Source organism: Stegodyphus dumicola, chromosome 7 (genome assembly GCF_044657685.1).
Source record: "Stegodyphus dumicola isolate Sdum_Otavi_A_Nest chromosome 7, ASM4465768v1".
Classification (NCBI taxonomy): Eukaryota; Metazoa; Arthropoda; class Arachnida; order Araneae; family Eresidae; genus Stegodyphus; species Stegodyphus dumicola.
In genome coordinates this window covers 78,731,992-78,759,757 of record NC_140774.1, presented here as the reverse complement: position 1 = coordinate 78,759,757, position 27,766 = coordinate 78,731,992, and the positions used below count along the sequence as shown (strand labels likewise).

The 27,766-nt window shown below is 33.1% G+C and overlaps 1 long non-coding RNA gene and 1 pseudogene across 1 annotated transcript in view; both read left to right on the top strand.

Moving 5' to 3' along the window:
• Positions 1-27,766, top strand: part of LOC146996240 (uncharacterized) — a 506,022-nt gene that overhangs the window by 57,274 nt on the left and 420,982 nt on the right. The gene's annotated exons all lie outside the window — the stretch shown is intronic.
• Positions 4,935-5,007, top strand: LOC118193566 (U6 spliceosomal RNA; annotated as a pseudogene).

Genomic DNA, 27,766 nt, shown 5'->3' with positions numbered 1-27,766 from the left:
TTCACATACTTTTTCAATATTATCATACAAAATAAATAATATATTAGCTATTTATTTATTGTGGAATGACATTGTTGTTGTAACCAAATTTTAATAAAGCTAACGATAACTGAGCCTCTTAGTAACATTAAAATGTACTGTAGAAATTTTAAAAAAAAGGTTTTCAGATGAATTTATCATTTTTGTTCCTTTTATAATAATACATATTAAACTGGACAACTGACGAAATAAATATAGGAGTGACTTAAATATTGTAAGTAATAATGCTATATACTTAAAACAACTTAGCCATATAAACCATTCTTATGCATATAAAGTGTGAAATATAACGTGACAGGAATGTTACCGTGATTTAACCGACGGCAGCAAACACGAGAACAATTAATAATTTTGATTTCTTTAAGCATAAGTGTTGTGAAAATCGAAGGTATGTCAAACTCTATTTTAATAACCAAGAGAGAGATCATAAATATATATATCTGAAGATTTTACTAAGTAACTTTATAAAGTTAAGTCGCTAAGATCACGTACGCTTTATATTACATAAGACTAATCATATTTGATTATAAGACTGCTAATAAGACTAAGCATATTTGAATGAAAAACGTCTGATGTGGACACCGAATGATTTCTTTCTACGGTCTTTTAAAATATGCACATTTTGTTTTGGCTACACTTCATTTAAACTTATTTTTTTGAAATTATTCTACTAACTTAATTAATCGATTCGTCGAAGCAAGTTGAAAATTATATCCGAAACCGCAAATTTGTACTAGTTAAAGAGCTCGGTCAGTTTTTCGTCGAGCGTGAATCAAACTTCTTATAAAATTATTTTTCATAACGAGTATAAAACTTTCTTCAATATAAGAACTAGGAACCCACATTAAAATACTAGGAACCCACATTAAAAGTTAAATTTCGTTATTTTTCGAATATAATTTTTTTTTTAAATTTGACTTTGTCAAAACTTAAATATTTTCATCATTTAAAACACTTCTGTAATTGGAAGTAAATGATGACACCCAGCGATTGAGAGAAAATAAAGGCCAGGTAAGGGGGTGGATTATATTTGTATGTATGTTTGTATATATATATATATATATATATAAATATATATATATATATAAATGACTATATATATATATATATATAAATGACTACAACCAACGATTGAGAAAATAAAGGCCAGATAAAGGAGTAGGTGTATATATATATATAAAGTATGGCCGATTGCAAAAAAGGAAGGGTGCAGAACTAGATGTTACATGAGACCGCTATACAAAAATTCAGCATTCTATGCTTAATCGTTTTGAGTTATGCATTATGCATACGTATGTACATGCAAGGTACACACATACGTTTGAGTTATGTGAGTACGTACATGCGTATATACAGACGTAATAGAACTTTTGAAGCCATCTTAAATCCATTTTACAATCCGTTTTGGAAAAAGGGTGCTTTATTATGTTCTTCCACTAGTACAGCCATCATGCAAAACAAAATCTTGAGTCTGTTCATCAACTATTTTATCATAATCTATGGATGAAATTTCATTAACTCTAGCTAATGTATCGGCTACAATATTATTCTCACCTTTTACATATTTGATATCAGTCGTAAAAATTGGGAGATGCATTGAAGTTGGCGAGCTTATCTAGGTGCTGTTTTGTCACTTTTTTTTGACAAAAGGCTAATATTAAGGGCTTTGTGATCTGTATAAATTGTAAATAATCTTCCTTCTAGATAATGCTTAAAGATATATGCTTAATAGTTCTTTATCATAGGTGCTATGTTTTGAGTATCATTTATTTTTTGAAAAAAAATGCTATTGGTTTCCACGAGGAGTTTTCATATTGTTGCAACACTGAGTCAATCGCCGTTTCTGAAGCATCTGTAAATAACGCCAGAGGTAGCTCAGAATTGGAAAAAGACAACAGTGGCGTGTTCACCAGGTCATTCTTGCACTTTTCAAACTATTTTTCAGCTTTTTCAGTCCATTCGATTTTACGATTGTCCCTCTTGTTAGCTCCCTTAAGATACTCATGTAACAATGCTTGATTCTTCGCTGCATCGTTTAGGTAACGGCGATAAAAGTTAAGTATTCCAAGAAAAGTTCTAAGTTTATAAATTTTTTCTGGTCGTTTGTAGTTAGTAACAGATTGAACTCTTTCTGGCAAAGGACGAGAACCCTTAGGTGTAATTAGGTAGCCTAGAAACTCGATTTGTTTAACAGCAAATACAGATTTTGAAATATTAATTCTTAATCCAAATGTATTTAATCTTTCGAAAACTAATTTAAGGTGATTTTCGTGTTCTTCATGGGTACTGGATGCAATGAGTATATCGTCTAAATAGAGAGAAATGAATTGTAATCCTCTAAAGACTTCTTGAATAAATCGTTGGAATATTGCAGGAGCATTTTTTAAACCAAAACTCATTACATTAAATTCGTACAAACCTAAAGGAGTGATGATAGCCGTTTTGCATTTGTCTTCCTCTGCAATGGGAATTTGAAAATAAGCTTTGAATAAATCAATAATAGAAAATAAATTATACCTCTTAAAATATGATGAAAATCTTCAATGCGAGGAATTGGGTATCGTCTGCGCATTCAATCGTCGGTAGTCCCTGCAAGGACGATATGAACCGTCCTTTTCCGTAACAAGGTGCAGGGGGCTTGACCACTGGGAGTTTGATGGTCGAATTAGTTCCATTGTCAAGCATAGATTTAAATTCCTCTTTAGCTATATCTAAGCGTTTTGGATCAAGCTGTCGTGCCTTTGAATAAACGGATTGACCATCAGTCGTAATAAAATGTGTAACACCATGTTTAGTTTGTGTAGGAAAAAGGTTAGGCTTAGAAATTTCGGGATATTTCGACAGTTAATCGAAACTTTTTATGAATTTATTTAATATGGTTTATCACTGGAAATAGCAGCGACATCACACTGGACATAGAGTTGTGTTACCCATCAATTAACGTTTTCTTTAGTTGCCATTCAGCATAAAGAAATGTAAATATAAATATGAGCTACTTTTGTTGCCATTCAGCATAAAAAATATAAATACGAATAATAACAAAATATTAAAGTTAATTTTGTAAAATAATTAAACACATGAAAAAATATAAATTACTTGAAATAATAATTATTTCTCCTGCAATAACTGGGCCACTACGATTTTAATAATATCGGGAAAAACTTCGTTTCACTTATTAATACAATTTTAATAATATCGTGAAAAACTTCGTTTCACTTATTAATACACAAAAATTACGCCCTTTTTTAAATTTTCAGAGGAGAGCTTACTTCTTATTAAGAACTACCCATGAAGAGCCTGTAATATTTTTGTTCACCTGAAGAGGGCAAAAAAGTGCCGGAAACACAGTACATGATATTGTTGTGCTTTGATTAGCAGTCTGCTCTGATTGTAGATTTTACAGTGAACTTTCAAATTTAGAGTTATTCAAAATCTACCATATTTTGAATTTCAGGGTACAATGGAATTCGTTTCTGTAGTTAATGCGTGGCTGGTGCTTAAAACTAAACTTACGTAATGACATTATACTCATGAAATACATCCATACAACACATAATACTAGAATGTTACATATAAACAATAACTGTAATTTACAATAATATGCAATATCAATAACTATCAACTAGCCAACTCAAATTTTATAAAATTGAACGCATACGCCTGAGGATCAATAAAAAGTTTCACCGCTAATATTTTTGTAAGCCAAACAGTCACCCAGTAGATTATGTTTTCGGCTGCGTCAGCTGCTTCTAGGTTATTACATAAATACAAATGCCACCGTGAATACTAAATATTTTCTTGTTACGGCAATAAACAGTCCAAGGATATAAAAATAGCTCTTGGCAGTAAAATTATCAATATTACACAATTAATAGTAAATGCAAACCTGCTCAAATGTATCTTTTTCGCTAAATACATTTATTTTAAGTTCACTACTAGTTTGAAAAATCAATTAACTCCTTCCTTAAAAATAGCAAGACTTGTAATGCTGCTATCAGCATAATTATATTTTAGAAACAATAGTCGACTATGTGCTACTACAGCACTCACACATAATCCAACCTTCGGTAAAGGTTATTTACGTTTACAATTATGCAGCGTGTTCATAAAAGTGCTCATGCCGTCATTAATTTCGCAACCTTATGTCCAGCTACAGACGTAATGCAAAAATGAGCGTTTTGGTATTTTTTAAACATATGATTTTCATGTAAATACGACGAAACCTGACATAAGAGGAAATGAAGGGAAAGAGATAGCACTGTCAGCACTACAGTGACCAATCATTAGACCTTCAAGACTTCTCGCCGAAAGAAAAGGCAAAATTCCAGAACTTCGTAAACATACTTTCGGCTTGATTTTCTGTGTTTATCCTTACTGTCACTTCTACATTGGTCGGATCCAATCAGGATACAAATTAGCTAAAGTATATAGCAGCAGATTCCTTGATCTTAAAGATGCCTTGATCAGCAGATTCCTTGAGCTTTTAGCTGCGATCGCTGACTATCTCATTCTATTTTCTTTCAACTTCTAAGCTTGTTTTAATCGGCTTTATCCTTTTGTAGTTGTGTTTACTCGCATAAGTCGAAAGCCTGAGCCAAAATTTATAGGCGGACTTTGTTTTGTAAATACCATACATTAAATACTTAAGTTTCAGCTAACTTTAGTGTTCTACGGAGCCTTTTATTATCATACGAGCTGTGTAAATCGTTAGGCTGAAGATATCATTAAAATATCTGATTTATAATTTTGAAAGATTAGAATGATTCAGTTATTATTTTGAACCTGGTTCGGTGTTACTTTACCGAAGGATTAAGATGGTGCGATAACTCTCTTGGTTGTCTTCATGAACTAACTCGCTTTTTTGTGTTCATGAACATTCTACTACGTCTAGGATCGTACTTGCTTCGGCAGTACATATGCTAAAATTGGAACAATGCAGAGAAGATTACTCCGGCGCAAGGATGACACCTAGAGGATCCGCCTGAGACACGAACATTGCAGACAATCTTCTTCCTTTAACGAAACCATATTTTTGTCATTTAAATGTTATTTAAGGAAAATTTAAATATACCCTCTGCGGTGGAGTTGTTGCTACATAATTTTGTAGAATGTAATAATATGTACTCGTACAGAATAATGCATATTGGTATATCTACAGAATAGAGAGAAAATCTGTAGCCAAAATATGTAACAGATAAATGTGGAAAATGTATTGCTATCAGTAATAAAGTAGATACTAAAAACGGAAAATGTTATTGAACGATTTATAGTATTTTTAATTTGCTTTCTTAGTTAAATGCAAAAAAAGTGAAGAATATAATTTGGATAACTTGAAAAATACATGGCTGAGCAATAGTTACTTTTTCCCTCTAGACTGGTTTTTATTATCTTCCGCCACTTAAAATAAACAACTCAAAGTTTCTTTTAAGAATAAATATGTTTTATGGGTGTACTAACACAACTCAACCAAAGCCAGTACTAAAACATAAAATCATATTCATATTACCAGTTTAAAATTTCTTTCAACAGAAGAAAGAAAGAAAAATATGTTATAAACATTTCTTTTTAGCTTTTTCTGCAAAACGTTATTTGGCCGTGAAAGAGGCATATGTTGAGAACTAACAAAACATCAGTAAAAAAACCTGAAACAGCTGTAACGCGAGAACTAGCTTCTCAGAACTTTATTTTCATTTCACTAGTAGTTGCACAAGACGTGAATAATTCATAACACATATCGTTTTACACTTTTACAAATGTTGTTTTCTAGTCTAATAACATCATTCGTGCTTGCAAACGAATTCAAAATCGAATATATTCTTCAAAGAGATAGGTGGAGTTGAAATTTACATTATTTTATATATTTTTAGCTACCAGCGAACTCGAAGCTGAGTATATTTTATTTTCTTTTACTTATTTCTCCCAAGAAAGAACGTAAACATCAACTTTTGAACACGTCAAACGCCTTCAAATCGAGTTTTAATCCAAAATATCACACTGAAATGGAAAACTCCAAAATTTTTTTCCGAGTGAGGAAATTCGCTTGCACTTTCATGCCTTCAACACCGGATGTATGAATAATACACAAGCGTGCTCTACCGGAAAGGAAAAAAAATTTGGCCAGGCATCACTTTTGGCTAAATCTGCATTCAAATGCAGAAGTTCTTTTTTCGTGGTTTGAATATATTCTTAACTGCAATGCTTTGAGAAGAGGCTTTCAGAACATTTTTACTTTCTCTTCTTGCATGCTTTTAAAGAACGTTAATTCAGCCAATGATATAAAATTTATTCTGAAGTTACACTTTAATATTGCCATTGCTAGCGTCACCATTTATCATCATAATATAGCGGCTATATGGTATATTTTTATGCGTTTTAACCAGATGATATTTTATATACAAAATCTATTTTTCATTTAAACTTTTCCAAAAACATACTTTAAAAATTGTTTTCAGTGGTGCTGATTCGTAAATTTCCTGCAGTAACAAAGACCAGAATTTTCTAGTTATAAGTAAATAATGTTATAAAGCTAAGGCAAGAAACTATTATTTTGGCATTAAATTCACTATCGAAATTATATTAAAATATGAAGATAAGTCGCTACACATTATGCACTTCGTCTTTTAGAGAACGACGGTTGTTATTTAAAAGATGAAGATTTGATTAAACACATCTTGCTGAGCTACGTGCAACAGGAATAACAGACCACGCTCATTCTGTTAACCAGTTGCACTTCTAACTGAACGATATAAATCTCGCAAAACGTCGAATGGCAAATTCTAGCTGGCTGTTTATCAGGGCTAAATCAACTACAGATTTGTTTCAGGTTGCGGTAACTCATGCTAGAGCAGGCGGATAATAAATGTCTGATTTCTTAATGCCACAAGTTTACGAAAAAAGTTACTTTCCTAGTATCATCTAAATAAAAAGATTTTAAAATTACATCTATAATGATTGATGCGTTCTAAAAGGATACAATCTGAAATTTCTTTTCCGTACCGCAATATTTGATTTTTTTCACTTTTCTTTTGCTAACTTCTACAAAGCACGTAATTTTGGACAGGTATGTTATATTTTTAGCAAAGTAGGACTTTGTTTATTCAGAAATGCGACAACCAGAAATTATTTTATTATACACTTTATAATTTTGAATATTTTGCTTATATTTTGAAAAAGCTGAAATCTGAAAAAATGATTTGAAATCTAAAAGTGCTCAAATTTTAACGATCGCCCAACAGGATTTTTTAACGCTTTTCTACGCTCTTGCTGAGCTCGCAGTCTACCATTCTGCTTTTGCACTCACTACTGCTAACTCATTTCATTTTGGGCGCCCACCAGCGGCCGAGCGGTAAAGTCGGTGAACACTGGTAGTTCGGTCCGAGGTTCGCATTCCGCGAACGGGCTGGCTGCATGGGTGGTTTCGTGGTTTTCCCCATGTGTAACGTGTATACGAGCCAGTTTCCCTCAGAAAGTCATCCACGAAGGCATCCCTAACCTTAGGCAGATAGCCCTAGTGTGCTTTGCCATAATTAAATACACACCACACCATTTCCTTTTGGCTTTTATGCTTTATTATTGAGCATGATTTTCTTTGCCCGTACACCAAATACAATTCAACAGCTGAATTATAAAAATTTTAAAAGCAGCATGTGTTTAGAATTCCCGACGAAGAGTTAAGTGTTGGCCACATCTTTATATTTTTTCATTATGTCAATATATAGTTTTTCTTAGTCAGACGGCTTGCAAAACGTTTTCTGTTTTCTCTTTGTTAACTTTTTCTGTGTTAAATTTATGAATTAAATGTCATATTCTTCCCACTTACACCGCATAAAATTCAGTTGAATAGCAAAATCACAAAATATTTGAAAACAGAATATCTTTAGAATTCCCGATATATTGCCTCGCGCACTAGAGATAACAATGGTTTTATTTGTACATTGTCGCCACTGCTAGCTTTCAAATTGCTGACTTTGTTAAAAATTTATTAAAGTTTTAAAAAATGTGAAATGTAAAATTCGGAATTCAAAATGCGGTTCGGGTGGAGGATGACATTATTCAAAAATGAATGATCCTAAATACCGTCGTTTTTTCACAGTGCGAAAAACATATATACATTCATGCACACTCTTCATTAGTTAATTTTGTTTTAAGTAACAGAGTGCGATAATTTTACGTGGAAACAATTTGAAAAGCCATTCAGACATATTAAGTGATAACGCCGCCGAATTCCGTTTTGAGAGTACTAGCCCATTCTAGCTAACGATCTTTTGAATTAAAAAAAATATTCGTATTCAAATGTAGATATACAAGATAATGTAGGAACTGACAAAAATTAAATAATAAGCTTAGCAATAAATCAGAGTAAAATATAGTTTTAATATATTTAGAGTTATTGGGAGGGCTTTCATAGATTCGGCATCAAGAATGAAAATTCAAAACAAGATTTAAGACGTGAGTAGTTTTATATTAGTTTCTTACATTTTGTATTTTGCGTGCCGTATGTGTATTTAGTGTGCGTTCTGGGTCCTTTAAAATGTCTTACTAAATCAAGAAGTACCATGGATTTAACTTCTTCCGCTCACATGGATTCTTCAGGAACATGCATACATAGCCTGTTTCTTCCCCCTTATTTTATTTAGTTACATTAGTCTACCAGCTAATTTATGAGTTTTGCGAAGTGATGAATACTGCTATTGGTATAATTCTGTTAATTTATCATTCATGTGACTTGCTATGTTGCTATTCGATATAGCTTTATCTTTAAAATTAAAATCAAGCACTGTTTAACTAAACGAAATTAAAAAACAGTGCAACGTAAAAACAGTTCTATATAATTTATGTCCTTATTTTAATTTTTAAACTACCTTTAATTCGGGAAATTTGTAGATTATATAATTCTTACAATATATATTATATGTAGTTAGTGTTCTTTATAAGCCCTTGTAATGCTCATGTAACTAATAAATATTATCTGAAAACCTGATTATAAATCTCACGCAGCGTGGAATGGGATGAGCTTATAGAGAAAAAGATTTAGTATGCCGTTCAACACTAACAAAATGTGATGTAAGGTAACGTAAACTGAAAAACAGAAAAATTTAATTCAAGATGGATTAACTATAAAGACAAATTTTAATTGGGTCGTTAGTGTATTAGTAACACCTCAGATGATTTACACTTTATAAATTGAATTGTTTATAATATAATAATATGTATTATTTGCATTTCCCAATTATAATGCTTTTGTTACATGTAGTTATTTTTTTCTTCAAGTTTCTTCCATTAAAAATAAAGGAATAGTAGTAAAAAGTTTAGATTATAATGAAGCCACACTAGAGGCTGTGAGGAAACAGCAAGAAAGATATCGTAAGAAAGAGGGAAGTATAACGCAACACAAAAATAAGTAATTTTAAAAATAAGGAGGCGTACAAAGAAAGGGAAGCATAAAAGTTGCAAGCCATCCATAAAGTAATGTAATGCAAACAGCGCCGTAGTAGGGTTAAAAACGAATGATTTTTCTGTTTGCATAGTTTAAATCAACTGGATTAAAAGAAGCAAATCCTCACTTTTTTATTACAAAGCTAAATATGTTTTCAGAATTTTAAATGATTTCTTTGTCAATATTAAATTTTTGCCTTAGATTTACTTAAAAAGGCGAGTGAGTTGCTTTTGATTCTTAGTCTTCTTCAGACAGAAAAAGAGCGAAGAAAGAAGTGAAACTGATGTATCTCTGCTTGATTTCACTTACTTCTGTTCAAATTGATACTATTTTACTTAGCAAGGATATGTTGTATGAGATCTGAGCCTCACAAAGTGTAACACAAAAATGAAAGTAATATTTTTTTTAACTACAACTTCCTATTCTAATAACAAAATGATAAAAATTTAGAAAAATTATCCATAAGCGTTAAATTTCAAGAGTTATAGGTGATTCGAAGGATAAAAGAGAGCCCGTAGTCAAAGTGAATAGAATTGATAATTGTGAGCACCTTCTAAAAAGGACATTAGTAATAATGGCTGCATTACAAATGATGAAATGGCTAAAATATTTTTCTATTTATAGATAAATAAAAGTCACTTTTAATAATAGAAGTGCTTGTTGGCTATTGGACAATAACCTAAGAAAATCTGGTAACTAAATATTTATTCAGTGTGTGAAAAATGAGTGCACAAGTAAAAAAAGGCGAATATTGCGCATTTCAGTTATTGATTAGATTTTCTAGTTTATTATAATTTTAATCTTCTTACAACAAAACTTAGATCGTGACAATGGTTATGCTAGAAGCCCATTTATAATATTAAATTAAATACAGATGAATTTTAATTTCATACATTGCGCACTTCAGGTACTTAGGTACCTTAGCACCTCAGGTACTTAGTACTTCAGGTTCAAAAAACGGGATTTGCACTTGACCAAATGTTAGCCATCACATAAACATTAAATTAACGCAAAATATGTGCATTTGTGCGTATTACATGCTGTATAATTAGTTTTTAATGACGCAGAGAAAAACAACTTTTAGGAGAAAAGTTCCTAAGAAAGAGAAAATACATTTATAATAGTGGTCTGTATTCATCTATGCTGCAAGTTTAAATGGTTTGTTTACAAGATGAATTATTTCTTCGTGTGTACCTAATTTTCTAATTATCTATATATCATAAAACATTTTAAATATGTCTTAGATACATCATAAAACATGTCTTAGATATTATTAACACCAGGCCCCCAAAATGAGATGTTATTATACACTACATGACAAAAAAGCCAAAATTTTCTCCAGTCGGCATAGCTCCTTTGCATTTCTTGAAAGCAGTGTCAGCATAATTAGAGGTAATTCATAAACGAATTTTTGTGGTATTCCCAGAGCTTACTGTATTATTTATACTTCCATTAAATACATAACATGATGAATGATCGATAATTGCCAAGAACTGCTCTGCGTTCCAGTGACTCAGTTTACCGAGTTGACGAATTTTTTAAACAAAGGTAACAATTGCCAGATCACAAGTTTTAAGCAACTATTCAGAACGCCTGAGCTCATTTCATTACTTGCGTCAGTTTTTTTTTTTTTTTTTTTTTTTTTTTTTTTTTTTTTTTTTTTGTGTGTGTGTGTGTTTTGTTTTTGCTTATCAGTCTGCATTTATTTATATTTCACTCATTACTATTTGCGTCACGTGAAATCTGCCTACAGTTGCATGCTAATATGTTAGTAAATTTAAGTATTTTATAAAAGATCTGTGTTTATTTTATGACAATGAAAAAATATTCGAATCTGCATGCATGTTATGCACACATGAGACCAATAACAATTTTACTTTTTTAATATTTGGAGATTACGCAATTTCTGTACTAGGTTTTCTTTTTTTAAATCTCTAAGTAATTTAGTTTCTAAATTCTAAGTAATTTATTATACATTTTTTGAAAAACGTCAGTGAACAATTAAAATTATGCAACTCAAATCGATATACTTAAAGAAGCAACTGTACTCTTAAAATTTAAGTTCCCAAACTCTTCATAAAAATATAATTTAAAAATAAACACTAAAAAGAAATTAATAATCAAAACACAAGTATTTTATATGTAAGGCTATTATTATAGCGTTTATGCAGTAGCCATTTTTCGTGCTACAAATACAATGATCATGCTTATTAGTCCTCCCGAATCATACCGACTTATTTAGAGTACATTTAAATAATCCAGTGTCTCCTTTTTATAGATTACTTCCAACAATTCCCTTTTATCATTGTACATTCTTATGTCTAAAACGTAAAAGGAAAAAGTATAAAACGAGCGAAGCATTGCTGTGTTTGGGCTGGCTGGTGTACCTCGAATGATATTCTGGGCTGAAGCTATCTTCCTCCTATAAAACACTTTTCGATGAAAAGAAAACACCTCTCTGCTCTTGGCAACCCTGAGCCCAGTCACGGTGTAGTTGCTCCCAGAACATGTCCAGGCGTGAAGTTGCAGAAACACTTCTGGAAGACTATGCTTCGGGGTGGAAAAAAGAAGGATTCTGCAACCACGCACAAGACTTCTCAAGGGGCCAGAGGGGATGGCTTCTCCTGATTGCATTACGGACTTTTCCCTGCGTCGTCGTTCATCGGGAATACTAGAGAGGAGCAGGGAATTTTTATTATTTCCCCCTCTGTTCGAGTCCTGTCACGATTTAAGGTCTTAAAAAAGAAATCCTGCTGTATATCTCTAGTTATTCCTGGAAATCATAAAACTAAGATTTGTCTCTGAAAACAGCTGTGCATGAAAATCTTGTAGAACATTTTATGAGGAAAAGATTTTGGATTTTTTAAAGCAGTTGGCTGTTTCCAGGGTTATTCTTTTGGATAGGGTGTAAAGTAAAATAATATATCTTAGTCCTATAAATCGATAGTTTAAAATTGTTTTCGGAAATGCATCCCCTGTACAGGTAAATATAAGACATATATTTTAGATGCTAATCCATATTTGTCTTCCAACTTTCCAACTACTGTTAGTTTTATATATGAATCTGTTTAATGGAAAAAAAAGCTTCCCTTTCAGAATTAATTTTTAACACAAAAGGGGCGTTAGTCCCGAAACGGCATTTTGCGTTCAATCATTATAAATGGAGTATCCCTTTTCAAGTTGTTGCTACCGTAACTGGAAACCTGATTTTTAATTTCGAATTTGTTTTATTACATATTTCCTATTTTCTAAAGCTTTATAAATTTTTTGATTAGCAAACTCATTGTTTTCAAAGCGAGCAATGGCAACACTATACTCGAAAATTTATTTTCAGCGCGCGAGACTGTCTATCGAAATTCTAAAGATATGCTGCTTTTAAATATTTTGTGATTTTACTCTTGAATCGAATTTTATGTGGCGTAAGCGGTGAGACCGTTGTATTTAATGATTAAAATGAACACCCAAAACGTTAATAATAAAAAGATAATAAAAGGTTCTGTAAAGTCAAAGAGATACAGATGCTCATAACACTAATATCGTGTCTCATATATAAAAGATCTCCTTGTAAATGTTAAGAAAATACATAAAGTGAGAATGAACTGAGTGAAAGCCCCTATTGGTGTTATAGCTAACGAGTGGGCCGACATGCTGGCGAAACAGGCTGCTATGGGTCATGCGGGAGATGCGTTTATTATTCAGGTACCCAAAAGGATTGTTATTGGTAAAATTTAGGATTTCTGTTATGATGGCTGGAAAGAAAAATGGAAAATTTCTGGAAAAAAGAAACATTATTTATTGAATTTTGAAGTTTCTAAGAATATGAGAATGATATGGGATTTTGATTGTAATCAAATAATTACTGGACACGGGCGCTTCCCGGCGTACCGGAAAAGGTATAATTTGCAAAATAATAGTTTTCGTAATTTTTGTAATGCTGAAGGTTAAGAGCCATTTAAGAAACTGAATAAGTGCTCACCAATGCTAAATATAATTTTTAAAATGCCGTTCCGAGGATGACTTTTTGTAATGCACGACATTTCATCGAAGACTGCGTGTTATTGCGACATGTTAGAGAAATACATCATAACATAAAGGAAATCTGTTGCCGCAGGAAAGAGTTTAGATTTGCAAAGGATTTGTTGAACTTTATAAATGGCAATATATTCGGAATTTTGATTCAATGTTTTTAACCCTCTGACGGCTCAATTTGTGGACCAAATTCACTTCCAAAATTGCTTTTTTAATTTTTTAAAATTAAAAAAAATTTTTTTAATATTTTAAATCTATATATATAGGAGAATTGAAAAATGACTTTTTCTTTCTAGAAAATATATTTTATATAGATTTTTATTATAAGAAACTAAGTTGCCAGAAAAGCCGATTTCATATGTTATCACACAAAAAAAAAATCTTTTAAAAATAAATTTCAGTAGAATTACAGTTAATTTCTATTAATTGCATAATATTAAAAAGTAAAATGTATAAAATTTAAGAAAATATAAATCACTGAGGGAAAAATATCTTAAAAATGCATTTAGTACGATAGAGTTCAAACTTCACAGTCTTTGCACCAAATTCAATAAATCTAATTAATAATCAATCTAATTATTAATCTAATCAATAATTAAATAATTTAATAAAATAATCAAAATAATAACTGAAAGTTTTCTAGCAGCCATTTCTGTAAGAAAAAAGCGGCAAAAAATGAAGTTTGAGCGCTAATACCACGTGCCTTCAAATGCCGCAATTTAGTGGACAATAACGATATCTGTTGGCCAAAACGTAAACTAAACATCTAATACTGTATATAATTTATTTCAATGGTTAAACGGGGAAAAAACGGGATGCGCTCCTCAATAAAGGAAGAAAGACACTGCGGGATGAGCAAATTTTGCTACATTTGAGTTGCCTGTGGAAATCGCGGGATGATCAGCCAGAGGTTTATAATAGTATTTTTGTTTTAATCTCTGTTGGGTGCACTGCGTTAACCATGAGGCCAGTTATTGTCGGCGAGGAGGGTTCTAGCACATTCGTATATTACATTACATTACTTTAGTAAGAAAACTGAACATTAACATGCTAAACTGAGAAAACATACACACACTATATATGTATGCAATCAACACTGCAGCGGGAAATTTACACGTATACTGCTATGCTGCTTTTAAATTTTTGCATTTTGCTGTTGAATTGTACATGGCGTAATTGCGAAGAAACTGATGCTTAATGAAAAAGCTAGAAAGAGAAAAAAATGGGTTAGTAGCTGTGAATATAACAGCAGATTGGTAGACTGCGAGCTTAGCGAGAGCATAAATAATCTTAACAAAAGTTTTCGGGAGACCGTTAAAATCTGAGACCTTTTAGAATTTTTTTATTGTGTAGCCTCAATTTCGTTCATTACAAATATTATTTTAGGAAAATAGGCGAAATAAAATGTTTAGTGTGGGCGCGTTCACTGATTGACATAGAAACAAATATTGACCGTTGTTATTGACTAAAACATTTAAGTCAGGAAATAAATTTAAAAGCCAATTATGCGGTGACTACGGACGGCTCTATGCTATGTGCTTTCTTGTGATTTTTTAAATAACGGTTATTCTAAAAACTTTATTATTCGTGATTTTAGAGAACTGCAGAACACATTTTTATCTCATTCACTGTAATAAAAGCTATATACAGTTTTTTAAAAATGAATGTTTTTTTCTTAATCTAAATTATTTTTTCCAAACTACAGACATACGTTTTCGATTTGAAAAGTGCTTTATTGTAAGTTTTATAAATTAATTTTAATAGATATCCCTTACTTCTGATTTTAAAAAAATTCGTTATTCAAGCGAATAGAAAATCGTGCCAATGTTATTCAAAAGAAAATTCTGTCATGTAAACAAAAGTCTTACTTTTCCTGAGAATGAGTTTCTGAAATTCTCATTTAGAAATTCTAGAACATGAGAGTAAAGAAAGTTTTTCAGATTAAACAGTACAATCTGTACACTTAAAGCGAAACTGCCTTAACAGTGGTACATTGTTTTCAATAATGTAAAGAAGGAGACTGATCTCCTTTCCTAGTATTTCATTATTCTCTTCATTAGCAATATAGGCAAAAGTGCCTATGCATTCGCTGTAGAATAAAATTTGAAATGACAGCCAATGCTTCATTTGTTGCGCTTAGGAAAGAAGCACAGTATTGAAAAATTTGTATCCATATTTAAAAACATATACAAAATTTGTATCACACTTGATTAGTAAATACGTAGCGCCTGTATCGATGTCCACATAGTATACTGCCAAGAATTAAGACTTTCGTCTCATGCCCTGTTGTGGTGCAACGATTAGTGCATAGGTATGGCATATCGAGAATCTTATGCTAGATTCAGGGCTGAGCATTGTTTATTTTCAAGCATTCCTTGCTCCTTAAATTGCTCTTAATACTTACATGTGGTGTTCAAAACTAAAAAAATCAAATAATAATTTACAATCTATCTAAGAATGGCTTTTTGGTGGGTTTTCAGCTTGTTTTCAATCACCTCCAGATGTAACGAAGTCTAGATATAGGAAATAAATAAATACTTCCTTCTGTTCTTGTGCAGCAACGATTAACACACTCGCCTGACCTGCTGAATAAACCCGTATTCGATTCTTATCGATTGTTCATTTTAATTTCACGTATTCTTCACTTCATAAATTCCTTTGGTCTCTACGTCTGGCGTTCGAACTGAAAATTAAGAGGATAATTTGTAGCTGGTTTAAGACTTTCCTTCTCAGGACAGTCAGGATTTTCCAAGTAATTTTAAACTTAAGGAATTAGATACTCCGTGCTTTTCTGGTTCAATGATCAACACATTTGTACAACATACCAGATATTACTTTACGACACTGAACATCGCACACCTTTTGCTTCGATTACTCTCTGTTCTTAAAATCATCTTGATTTTCAATTAATAAACTAAAGGAATTCGTTCATTGTCAACAAAGCTTTAAGCAGGGTAACGTTTGACGACTGTTTGAAATCAAATTTAAACTAAATTTAAACAGAGAATAGGGGTAGAATAGAAATAAAATCTTTAGACTATACGAATTCCTTCAAATTTCGCAAACATACTTACGTTGAGTGATGCACATAAAGAAAGAAAAAGTAAACTTAAAAATAAATATTTTTGTTTCTATGTTTACAATATTTTCAGCAAAGAAATAAGATATTACATAAAAACAGAAATTTCTCTTCCATTCTTAAATCCCAATTTTTCAGAAATAGAAACAAGTTTAAACTCAAGGAAGGAAAATATGTATTTAAAATGTAAGCACTAACAAAAATACAGGCAAAGCTGGAAACCTTCGGTCCAATAGTTTTTCTGTTTCGAAACACATCACTATTTCTACCGTGATGTATACATTTAAAAAACATTCAGTGTCTAGTATAATCTGTCATCTTTGACAGAGAGATACAACCAGTTATTTCTTAAAGATTAATCGATTTTTGTACAACACAAATTTTCTCGGTTTCTCCAGAAGAAAAAAATAAATACCACGCACTGGAAACAAAGTATTCGAAGAATTTTGTGTTTGCCTTAGTTTTTATTTTTTCTCTCTTTTTACATTTTTCTGTCTATTACTAATGGTTCAAAACAGTTTCCTTTTTCCATTCTCTAATTGGTTGCTTTTTTATGTAGTTTAATTAATTTACAGTAAACCAAAAAGATAGCACCTGTTTCAAAAGAAGGCGGTTTGTATCCTGTTTGTACACTTTTTTTATCTTATTTGTTTGCTTCAAATAATGACGGAAGAGCAGAAAAAAATACAGGTATCAGAAAGGAAGGGAAAGAGAAATTCTTTTATTCCAAAATATTGAGATAATAGACAGAATTTGAAGCGCCACAGATAAAAATTTTTAAATTGTATAGAAACAAGCTCTATTTTTAACGCAAGGAAAGGTTTTAGTGCTGATAGGGAGTATGTGAATAGATTGGATCCCTGCGTTCAGTCTAGAATATTGTCATTCTTATAAGATTCAATAAAGCTAAAATAATATAAGAATACTTGCCAGAATTGCTTGGTGATAAGAAAGAAATCATCACAGAAATACTGAAAAATTGTTGTCAAATTGCTTCAAGAACATTTTCGGAAGACTGAGCATCTGAAAATGAGACACAACACAAAAAACAAGCCCTAAGTCGCAAGTATAAATACGTAAACTAGATTTTATCTTGTTATCCTCTTTACAAAATGTTTATAATTGAAACTTTATTTAAATAAATATCTATATTTATAAGCATAGTGAGTATATTTATAAGCATGTCATCTATATTTATAAGCATAGTGAGTATATTTATAAGCATGTCATCTATATTTATAAGCATAGTAAGGCCTGAAACATCTGTTCCAAGCAATAAAAGTTATAGAGAAATTAGGATTTTTGATGTCGAGAGACGTGAAAAATGAGCAATGCCCAAGCCGGCACTCAAACCTCGGACCTCTCGAACACCCGCAGAGTGTGCGGACCATTACACCAAGAAGACATGCTAAGAAGGCGAGGAAAATACCTTTCAAAGTAAAATAAAGTCATTACTTATTTGATTGCTTACTCTTTAATTTTTGATTTGTAAGTCATGTTAAAAAGTAACATCAATTTTCTCTTAAACATTTCTAATTCTTTTAGCGCTGGAAATTTGCAAATTCCCATAGCATGGAAATATTCCCTTCTACGGCTTCTGTGGTTTTGATGCTTTATTAGCCCAGAGAAGCGTTAGACCAGAACAGCTATTATTCTCGAAACGGCATTTTGCGTTCAATCACTCTAAAAGTCTGAATCGCTTTTCAAAATGTTACCACCTAATATTTACCCTGTATTATATTTATTAAGAAATTAAATAACAAAGATTTTGCACGAATGTATATAAATTTTCAGCATTGTCAAAAAACGGCGGTACCTAGAGCCATCAGATTTTGAATAACATAGTCCTCCACCTTAATATGTGCACATAGGAGCCCCTTCCCTGGACGCCACCCTGCGTTACACAGTGTGTCAGAATTGAAAATCAAAATTAATTGTAAGTTAAATGTTACCATTATGTTTGGAAGTGCAGCCTGCCATCACATAGCATACTCGGATTGGACTTTCTAAGGAAATATAATTTTTCCATAGACTTCAAAAATAACGAACTGCATTCTGTCTCTGAGGCCGTAAATATCTGCCATAGGAAGGGATCATCACATGGAAATGCCGAAGCCCTGTCTGGAAGAGCCTGCTCAGAAAGCTGCTGACGTTGTTCCAAGTCGAAGAGAAATACAAGTTGCTTAACCCGATCTCACGATAAGTTGCAGCTTCAACATCGGCTGACCCCGATCCGTGGAGTGATGAAAAAATCAGTTAGCAAATCCTGACATTAAGCCAATAATAGAGCTGAAGGAATCATCGAATGCAATACCTAATGACAGGACATTTGCATCTCCAGTCTTACACCTTAAAGTTACTGGGCTCTCTGGGACCCACTCCACTTCCGAAATGGAGTGTAATATCTATCTACTATGGGCAAGCGACGATGGAAACGACAGTCCAACAGGAGGGCATTTCGGCTATGAAGACACTAAACAAGGTTCGAGAGCGTTTCTTCCGAAGTTCGGCGAGAATCAATTATGTTGATTCTCGCCGAAAAATGTTGAGAAATGTTGCCGATCTTGCGATGCTGGCGCAGCCAAGGAATGACCGAGAGGATGTAGCCAGGGAAGGCTGCATCGATACGACGTAGAAGCACCTTTCGAGCTAATTTGCCGTCGACAAACTTGGGCTTTTGCCGCGGACCAGAGATGGCATCAAATACATCCTCGTTTTCATGGATTATTTTACGAAGTGTCCTGAAGCGGACCGAATTCCAGACTAACAAGCTATCACGATAGTTGAAGTTCTGTTACAGAACTAGGTGTCAAGGTATAGGATGTAGTAAAGTTTACCTTTTATTTTCCTCAAAAAGATTGATCATAACTCAAGAACACTTTTTACTTGAAATCGCAACACTTTGACACTTTTGAAGAACCCTTCTGAAATTCTACTTATGGTTTTAAAACTGCATATTCCATTACCTAGAAAAGCTGGATAATTCGTGATAAATGATCGATTGATCATCCGAAATGAAGACACCAGCTTCACGATAACGTGATTTTATTTTACACACACAAATACAAATATAATAAGTAAACTTTACATAGAAAAAACATCAGCAGAATATGGCGATTCAAAACCCGCACACACCTCTACACCTTTCCTTTGTCAAATGCCGATTTTGGCGAAGTTCCTTCACTGGCGCTTCTGCGCCAAAGTCCACATTTGGCGAAATTCGCATACTTGACGTTTCTATCAGTTTTTTGAATCTTACAGACGCCCCTCCAGATTCATTCTAAAGCAGAAACTTCATTCGGCGATGTTCAAGGGACTCTGCAACCTGCTGGAAATCAAGAAAACATAGACTACACCGTTACATCCATAGTCTGATGCATGATGGAAAGGTTTACCCTACAATGCTGAACCACCTCTTGCTCATGATTTCCAAGAACCAAATAGAATGCGATCGCAAGCTGCCCCTGTTCCTGCTTGCCTACCGTAGTGCCGTCCAAGAGAACATCGGCTATTCTCCATTCAGATTCTCTTCGGTCCTGATTTCCGTCTGCCGAGTGACCTGCACTTCAGCCGCCCTGTGGATACATATTCCTCGCTTGAAGACTACTTGCATGACTTTCAGGCCTGGTTGGAAACGGTACACAGGTTTGCCCGCGAGAGGATCAACATCTCGATGGACAGAATAGATATGACGCAAGAGCCACTGAAGATCAGTTACAGGTAAGCGACAAGGTGTGTCTGTAGAATCCGAGTCGTCATAAGGGTATTTCTCCCAAACTGCGTTTACACTGGGAGGGTTCCTATACAGCACTCAATAGAATGAACGACGCCGTGATTCGGATCCGTAAGCCCCCAATTCTAAACCTAAGGTCGTCCATTAATACAGATTATCCCCATACTTTGGCCATAGTACATAGTGATTCTCCTTCTTAGAGGTGCCTATAATTCTTAGAAATTAATTTTGCTATATAATTTATGTACATAACTTCTACACAGTTAGTTCTAAATAGTGTAAAATGTTTTTACTTTTATCTTTATTTATCTTATTTGTTTGTTTTATCACCTTTTTAATTGTTTTATCTGTTTATACTGAATTTATCTCCTGCTCATGGGTTGTACTGCCTGAGACGCGCAGTCCTTCGGAGGGGGCAGTGTTGCGAATTGTGGTGAGACAGCTAAACGGTGAGCCTAAGATTGCCATAAATTGGCGGGTAAAGGCAGGATTACCAGATTTGTCGGTAAATCGCCCATTTGGCGATATTTGGAGGCAGAATTGTCGATATGTCATAGACGGAGCGAGAACATTGTAGAATACACTTTCAGCGGTTTTTCAAGGCTATCTATACCCTGCTTGCCCTAGGCGAAAGTAGTGACTTGAATTTAGAGATTAACTTGAGAGTAGCGACCAAGTTTGAAGCTGTGCTTTGCCGTAAAGTTGCCTTCAGCGAAGGCTGTGTTGCTAATTGTTTCAGTTTGTTTATCGTTAGACGATTGTAAACATTCTTTGGAACTGCCCTGTGTAATAGTGGAGAATAAATTGCGTTTTGATTCTTCATCAAGTGGTAATATCTAGCTTTTAAGCTTTCCGTGTGATATATGAAGTAAGTGCAGGAACCAGACAGGAGAAGGTTTAAAAGAACCCTTTATTCGATTTTAAAATTAATTGTGCGTCGACTTGACGCTAACAAATTGCGCCTTGCTCGTGCGGTAACTCAACTAACGAGAAATAAACTTAAAAATTCAAGATATTAATAAAGCAGTAGAATTTTCCCCAGGGCTCAGATAATTTTGTTACCTAAAACCGCGTCTAAGTCTAGTAGCAGCAAAGTAATAGCAACTACGCCCCTTTAACCTGCAATAAATACAGAATCAGAAGCTCACGCTACAAAGGTATAGTGCTTGCCCACTCTCTCTTACTCTCCCTTCTAGAACTCAGTATTTAAACCTTTACTTCTAATGGTAGAATTTGCATTCCGTCACGCGCGATACCAGATTTAAATATTCTGGCATTGATAATTAGGGGAAGGAAAACGCTTATACGAAATAAAGCATAAATTTAACTGGTTATTCAAAACAAATATAAATCCCTACAAAGTGTTTTCACCAATTAATACAAATTCACGAACCTGTGGAACGCAACAATATCATATCAAAGTAGAGACAATAAACCAAGATTAAAATGTTGAAATACGTGTGATGGTGGTGAAAGCAGGAGCGCGTTCTAACTTTCAGATATTATGATAGTCTTTCTAGGTCGAGGACAGGTCTTCATACCAAGAAAGGAGGGAATCCTGCTGTAAAGTTCTATTGTATTCCGAAACGGAAATATTCCTTTACTCAGTATTTAAGCCTCGAGGTACTTGTAGAAATCGGTAAAACAAAAGAGGAACTAATTTGTGCAATGGAAACGAGAGACACTTGAACTGGGCACTCTGTATTTATCAAGAGAAATTGCTTTGTGTTGTGAGAATTGCTACAATAGGTGTATGCCTAATTAATATAAACATATAAAAGTTACAGGATAACAGATAATTAATGCTGATAAAATGCAATGCGATTAGACTTAGAAAACCATTGCAGACGGAATTTTTTTTAATAAAATAAAACAAGCTCATTAAAGGAAGGCAATGTGGAAAGCGAAAAAGAACAGCCAAGATGAAAAAGAATTTATTCAGCAAAACTAAAGTAAATATGAACCTGAATGTTAAGTCCGCAAAAAAAAAAGTAGATAGAAGAGATGAAACACTCAGATCAAGTTGAAAGAACTCGTACTATAAACGGACAGACATATCATGTGAAATGAAAACCTGTTTTGTAAAATGTTACTGGAAAATGCTTGCCGATTTTGAAGAGCTGCTAAATATGTAAACGTGGAATGCATGACCTTAAACATTTATTTGCCGTTTCTATACAGCTTCCGCTTCAATTCCATACAGTGCTGTAGAAAAAAGCTAATTTTCAGCCAGCTAGCCAGCCATATGACGTCCAAAAATAAAATCCCTACAACGTATACACTCACCGAATTATAAAACTATCCATTTAACTTTTGACTTTTCAACATCCTTCCAAACAAAACAAACTTCCCTTTACTCAATTTAGGGATTTTTCTTCAAGCGAAGAAAGGTTATATGCAAATCATGCCACTCAAATTGCTTGTAACTATTTAAATTTCTATTCCACCCCCATTACCCTTGCATGACACATCATTATATCTTATCCGCTTTTTCCTTGAGAGTTGCCTCTCGCTTCTTAGTTGGAGCTGCCAGCAGAAGGAGGCGAGTAATAAGAGAAGAGCTCCTCTGCAAATCAAGTCTAATGAACCTAGAGGCTCACTTGTTCTTCTTACACCGTCGGGAACAATGCAATAAATTACGCAACTTTTCCTCTTGGTTGTGAATCGGAGGTAATGAAAAATTTACGCCTGGATTTTCTTCGCCAGTAATTAAAAACCTAGTTATCATCCATTACTTAGGAGCAATCGATTCTCAGCCTCAATTTAGACGAGCCACCAATGTGTATTCAAGTCCTTACTGGAGTTCCGTCGGACTTTTCTTATAAACTAGCACTCACAACTGATATACAGAGTTTGCTTTTATTCTTGAAATATGTAAAGGTATTCCTAAGAGTTATTGCTATTGTTTGAAGAAATTACAAACAATTATCTTCAGTCACAGGAAATGAAGCTTTCTCAAATTACATAAAAAAGAGTTGCAGAACTAATGTTCTCAAAAAGTATTTTTAAACTATCACGTTATTTGCTTTGGATATATTACAAATATGATAGATATAAGAGGCATATTTCATCTAGTGAAATAAAGATAAGAAAAAGAAAAAAGAAATCTGAGCCGACAATAAAAATTGCTAAATGATTGAAAACCGCTTGAAAACAGAAGAAATTAATAGTCCATGGAATAATGTATCAAAGTTGGTATTAAAATAATTTTATCTTTGAATATTCAGTTGATCCTTTATCTTCCTAAATTTCAGTTCTAAAACTAGATGTATTGGGTAATATTGCTTAAATGTTTGAAATATGTAGAATAGTTATTGCTACCTATATACAGAAGTATAAATTACATCATTAATGCAGTAAAAAGCCGTTCTCCAAGCCGAGTTATAACAGCTAACCTTTTCTACTGTATTTTTGTTTTGAAGTTTTGTGCTTCTAATTACTTAATATCTAACCTTTATGGGTATTTAAATTAAAAGTCATTAATACGGAATAAGTGGCTTAGATCTTATAAACATTAACACATGCTTGTTGATTTATGTACTAAAACCTTTTAGAGATCGAAGTTATTAACTTAAATTTGTTTTTAGTACTTTTTGGATTTATGTAAGTTTATGCTTTTATCATCTTATTTTAAAACTTAAAAAAACTATTCATTAAAATTTAATGTTCAAAGACGTAAATGAAATTATGGGATCACAAAAACGTTTAAATTACGAAAACAGAATGGAATCAATAACAAAGTGATTCCTCAGTTTAGGGTGAATCAATCAATATTTTTAATACAAACACATCAAAAACTTTTTTTTATCAAAGATCAAATCAGATTTCAGAATTCTTGTTATTCTTGGTGGGATAATTTAGTTTAGTTATTTTAAAGCAAATATTTAGGTTTACTTCTCATTTGCTTCTTCCCCTAAATCCCACTCAGACTTCTCCTTTTTATCCTGAAATGCACACATTTAGCCGAAATATGTTGAATTTAGTTGGTTATTGATAGTTACCCGTTTAATAGATTATTGATAGTTAGTCGTTTATAGGTTGAATTTGGTTAATTTTAAAACTAGATGACCGGATATATGTTTCTATATTTAAATGATGAAAATTTTTGTTGAGAAAACTACTTATTTCATAGATTTGATAGTACCAAACCAAGCAAAGTTTTAAAAGGTACATTTAAACTCGAAAGTTTCCGCCAAACCCTCTCAGACTTTACGATAAGCGACTAGGAAAATCTAGCTTTAAACGGTTTCATCAACTAAGTCATGATAGATCCATATGCTTTAAAAACTGCAAACGGTAAATAAATTTCTATTCCAGATTTATGCCTAGGTATTTTAATAATGCATCCGGTATCATAATCTAGTTATTTGAAAAATAATTTTTACAGCATGAAAATGCAAAACAATTTAGTATAAAATTCTAAACCTCATTTTTTAAAAACTGTCGTATTTTTTAGATAATATAAGTTGATTAGTAAACCACTATGTACTCAAATTTCTCATGACGGCCCCTTCTTCTAATGACCATTTGTAAAACTAATAATATTTCTCAGAATATATACAGGGTGATCAGCGAATAAGCCCTGATTTCAAAATTAAATATCTCTACAACAAAGATAGATAGAATTATGCGGTAAACTGTACGTTCATTAGCAAAACTGTAAAAATGGTGTATAAAAGTTTAGAAAATTTAGTTAGAAAATCGTTAATAGATGGCGCTCTGCGCTGAAAACTCTTTCTATGAAAGGAGTTAAAAAAACAATAAATTGAAGCAGCCTTTGCAATCAAAATAAAATTTTTTCAAAATGTTCACCGTTCGAAACAATGAGGTGGCGTAAACAAACAATGAAATTTGACATCACATCTTGCAATGTCTCAACGGAAATGGAATCACACACCAATCAACGATTCAAGTTCATCTAGAGTAGCGGGATCGTTTCGATAGACAGTGTCTTTCAATGCGCCCCACAGAAAGAAGTCACAAGGACTCAGATCGGGAGAATATGGAGGTCAAGCTATTCTTGTGTCAGTAAATTGCGGATAATATAACGCAATTACTCTATTTCCAAAGTATTCATGAAAAAAGCGAAATGTGGTCGAGCCCCATCTTGCATGAACCAGTCGATACCTGTCGATCCTCCAACACTAGTTGAGTGCTGACAAATTGTTCCAAAATTGTAACGTAACGTTCAGTAGTTATCGTTTCGCGTACGAAAAATGGTCCGATAATGCCTCTGGCACATACCGCAGCCCATGCAGTAACTTAGGCGAATGCAGTGCTTTCTCTTCATACAAATGAGGATTTTCGATATCCCAAAATCTCTAGTTTTGTTTATTAACGATTCCATTCAAATGATAATGTGCCGCATCTGTGAACCAGATGCAGCTCACATCAAATCTGTCATTGTCGAGCATTGTTAGAATCTGATTTGCAAAGTCAACCCTTTGTTGCACAGCTTTCATGGGTATGGCCTGATGACTTTGGATTTTGTATGGAAACAGCCTTAGGCTATTTTTTAATATTTTTTGCTTGCTCGTGTACTTCAAACCTGTTTCTGATGCCATCCGTCGGATGCTATTCCTAGGATTTTGCTGAATAATTCCAGAAACTTTGGCTGCATTTTCAAGAGTGACTACAGTTTGCTTAGGCCCAACATTTCCCTTTCGATCATCAGTCACGCAGCCAGTCCGTTCAAATTTCGCCAAGTGCATGCAAATGGTTTTCGCATCGGGTCCAACTGGAACATTTAATCGGTTTTGAAAACTGCGACGTGTTGCCGTAGGACTGTGTTATAATCGGTGAAATTCCGAAACCAAAGAAACACGTTGTTCAATGGAATACATTATTTTACTTTCTACGCTAGCCTTTTAACAATCGTACCGATCACTTTCGAATTAAAAGCACATTTTTGAAGGCTATTGATAGGTCATTCCGATTAGAGCGCCATCTGTTAACGATTTTCGTAACTAAATTTTCTAAACTTTTGTACACCATTTTTGCAGTTTTGCTAATAAACGTACAGTTTACCGCATAATTCTATCGATCTTTGTTGTAGAGATATTTAATTTTGAAATCAGGGCTTATTCGCTGATCACCCTGTATTATGTCAGTGCTGAAACCATCTATAGCTAAATTCTAAAGCAACTACGTCAACAGAAGGTAAAATTGTTAAAATGGTGGATGGTCAGATTAAGGAAGTGTTACTGCAGTCAGCATTTTTACTTTCGAACTTACCTTTCCTCATGATCTCAAAAAAAATTTAACTGCTTAAGAGAAGCTTTCGTAGAGGACATTCTAAGGAAAATGGCTCATATATAGAAGTACTTCCGAAGAGTTCAAAAGGGCCAGTATTTTGAAGCAATAAAATGAATTTGACTGGTGCAGTTCTGCATTGTTTATCAGTTTGAAAATTTTTCTATCTAGTGGCATTATTTCACTCCTACTACCTGTAATTCTATATCTCATGATGTGAATCAGTCCTGTAGTCCTATTTTGTACTTTTTGTACTTAACTGATGCAAATGCATTTTATTGGTAATACATCTAAAATAATATTGGGAACATCTGCAGCATTACTGTAATTAATAAGAGATCTTTCTAATGACATATGTTATGCAACTTATTATAGAATAATTTATTTTATATTATTCATCTTTATCTAAGTCATAAAGTATAATTTTTAAATTGTAAATTTTAACACTTCCATTCCATTCAGATGGCATTCAAACTCCAGAACCACAACGGAGATTAAAACGGAAGCACTGAACATGTTGCTAATTTGATATTATGTGCAGTAAAGCACTCTTATTTTTCTTCTTTATGATAAATTTACACTCTTTTTGGAATACAATGAATCATTTAACAGCAATATACTTTTTTCTAATGTCTTGAAATAGATATCTTTACTATGAGAAAAAAGCCGTTTCTAAAATTATGTAATATGAGCTTCAATTATAAATTTTCTCATTCTAATTTGCATGTACATGAAATGTGAGACTAGGTTTGTATCAAAGGTTCATTTGCATCAAAACTAAAAATCTAATGATTATGATAAAGTTCTATAGCAAGATAATATGTGTTATTTGCAATTTTTTAACTAGTTCCGTATTTGACCGTAACCTTGAAAATTGTTTAAAACCCACAAAGGGATTTTTTTTAACGCTAAATGTACTTTTAACCCGAACCACTTTTGAATTTGAGACTGGAATGTGAAGAATATAGTAGTAAGTTTCTGTTTTGATTATGAAAGTGTTCTTAATGAAATCTTTCCCGAAACTCTCGACCAATACGTTACATTACGCTATCATGACGTTATTATCCTCTCGTGTTAAGGAAAATCTCCAGTGTGGAAACAAAGTATATACCAGAGGTTCTCAACCGGAGGGGGAAATTCATAGCTTCAGGAGGGAATATGGTCAGCCTTTTATTTATCTGTTAAGTATTTAATTTTA